A 2,834-nucleotide genomic window follows, 5' to 3' on the forward strand; every position below is an offset into this window, starting at 1 on the left:
ACGGCTGCGGCCTTCCTCCTTTGAACTGATAGCTCCAGCAGGCCGGGGCCGTGTTGTATCTGCTCAGTGTCACCAGTGCCCTGCCAGGGTTGGGCTCAGAGGCCCTGGGGGGCGGAGGGAGGGCAAGCTTTAATACTGATTGAGAAGCATAGTGTTGGCCTCGGGCCGACTCGTACACCTCCAGATTGCCCATCCCACGTGTCACCCACCTCTCTGCGCCTCAGTCTGCAAGCCTGAAGATGGGGCGACCGCTAGAGACCTCATCGGGCTGGAAGGGGCTAAGCCGTGGGAAGGGTTTTGCACATGGCAGGCGGGGACTGGGAGCCGTTCCTGTTATTACTGGGGAATTCCCCTAGAGGTTGCTCCCTGCACTTGCATGAAAGCCCCAGGATCTCCGAGCAGTTGCAGGAAGCGCCCAGGGCAGTTGGCAGCATCGGGCCTGCCCTCCCTGCTCCAGCCCAGCTGGAAAACCCCTTCATCGGCTGGCCCCCACCCAAACCTTCCTTTCCCTGTTGACACAGGGAGGACCTGGTGCCAGGAGCCCAGGCTGGGCCTCCCCCTCTTTGAAGTGCAAACACGGGCTGTGTATTTTGGGCCCAGCTGAAGGGCCATTTTTGGTGAAAGACCAAGTTTTGAAATCCTTTACTCCTTGCCTCCCTTCGGAAGCTGGTAGAGTGCAGGTCTCTCAGGTCTGCGTGGAGAGAAGCTGGAGGTTCTGTGGAGAGAAGGCTAGGCCCACGTGGAGGACGCAACCACGTCTGTTCCCACGTTGTTCCCTGCAGGAATGAACCCCTCGAGACAGAAGGGTGACCCTGTCCTCAGGGAATCCCCCTCTGGCCAAGGAAAGCAAACGCACAGCCTCCAGGACACGCCCAGGAGCAGAAAGAGGTGAGCAAATTGTACAGACCCAGGGAGAAGGGCCGCCTGCAGTCCTGCTGAGAAACGCTGGAGCTGCTCCTCCCACCCACCTCTGCTCCCAGCCTGGCTTTGCGCTCTCCCAGGAGTATGTGAACCTCTCATCCTGCCAAGAGCCAGGCAGAGGAATGAACTTGGTTTTGTTTTTGTTTTTTTGTTGTTGTTATTTTTTTGGTTTTTTGTTTGTTTGTTTGTTTCTTTTTAAGAGAGATTTTTGCTATAGGATGCATGCCCTCACTGGAGAGACAGAGAGACAGAAAGCGAGAAATCACCCCCGGAGGGATGGCCACCATGCAATCCCTTCTCCTCCATGCTCCTCTCGGGATCTTGGGCACGCACGCACACGTACCCAGCATTAAGTCACTGGGTCCAGGATTCGAACCACGGTCGACTATGTAGGAGTCCAGCGACATAACCATTATACCCTCCGCTTGTCCCATGGAATGAACATTTCCTTGAGCCTCATTGCTCTGAAAAGCAGCTGTTTTAGCTCAGTCTCCTGGAGCAGAGCTAGAGACGGCTGTGGGGGCAGGAGACCTGTTGGAGAGCCTGGGGGGTCTGGAGGTGGATTCGAGCTGCTCCTCCGGGAAGATGAGTCACCATGTCTTGGATGATCCATCATTCAAGCCGGGTGGTTACTCTGAGCCTCGCAAGGTGGATGGCACCATCCTCATTTCCCAGGTGGAGAAACTGACATTCGAACACACTGGGTTCCCTGCCCGAGGGCCGGGGCTCTAGGGGAAGCTCCTTGAGGACAGGGTCTCAGAGCGTGGCCCGGTGACCTCCCCATATACAGAAGCTCATGAGAAGGAGGTGCTCAACAGAAGCAGAGACGGGGCTTGCGAGCAGCCAGTGCTGGTGTGCCAAGGTAGGCTGTTCAGGACCAGCTCAGAGGCTGGCGAGAAGCCCAGTTTGGCCAGAGAAGATGGAGATGGGGAGGCAAGGACGACAGCCACAGGAGCTGACCGTGAAGGTGTCCATCTCTCCTGCATGGTGGGATGCTCAGCCACGGACCATCTATGAACTAGTGCCCGCACATGCCTGGTACCTCCGGCCCATCGGGAGCGTGCAGAAGCGGAGGAGTGAGCTGAGCCATTGCGCAGCTGCGTCGTGGCTGCTTTGCAACGAGAATGAACTCCCCAATTGGGCTCCAGTGCATCTCCTGCAGAGAAGGTCACGTCTTGGGCCCCTACTCAGAGCTCATTTGCTCCTGGCTGCCCGGGCCCAGTCAGCTGAAGGACTGGCTTCCCAGCCAGGCAGCCCAAAAGCTCTGCTTCCAAGCCCTGAGGTAGAGACAGGCACTCCAGCCAGGGGGACAGGGGCTGCTGGAAACCAACCATGAGAAAGAGCGGGACGACTAAGGGTGGGAGACACCCAGACAGGGAGCTGGGTAGAGCCTCGCACACAGGAGGGCTGCGGGGAGCCAGGGCAGGCCTCCCTTCTGCTGTCTAGCTCCACCAGGTCACAGAGGCTCTGAAGCTCTTTCCCCACCTAAGAAGCAGGCACGAGACCACCAGAAAGCGACGAGAGCCAAAGGAGACGTGGACTGCCCGCCGAGCACCTGCTCAGGAGGCTCACATGGGCCACGTGGCCACATTTGCTGGGACCTTTCACTAGAGAGACGACTGAGCACACCCAGGATGGCCACCCTCAAGCTTGTCCAGGTACCGCTGGGACTGCCTCCCAGAGATGCTAGAATACAAAGCATGAGTTTAACATGGATCGGGATTTGTTGTTTTGTTCTGTTTTTCCCATGGGGCATGTGCACTCACCAGAAAGCAGCAGAGAGGCAGTGAGACGGAGAAAGAGAAATCACCCTCCAGGGGGATGGCCACGCCACAGTTCCTTGTCCTCCACCCTCTCGGGATTGGGGGCACACATGCACACACGCCCAGTGTGATTTTCAAGCCACCAGGTCC

This window comes from Tupaia chinensis, unplaced genomic scaffold (assembly GCF_000334495.1).
Source record: "Tupaia chinensis unplaced genomic scaffold, TupChi_1.0 Scaffold138425_1, whole genome shotgun sequence".
In the NCBI taxonomy this organism is placed as follows: Eukaryota; Metazoa; Chordata; class Mammalia; order Scandentia; family Tupaiidae; genus Tupaia; species Tupaia belangeri.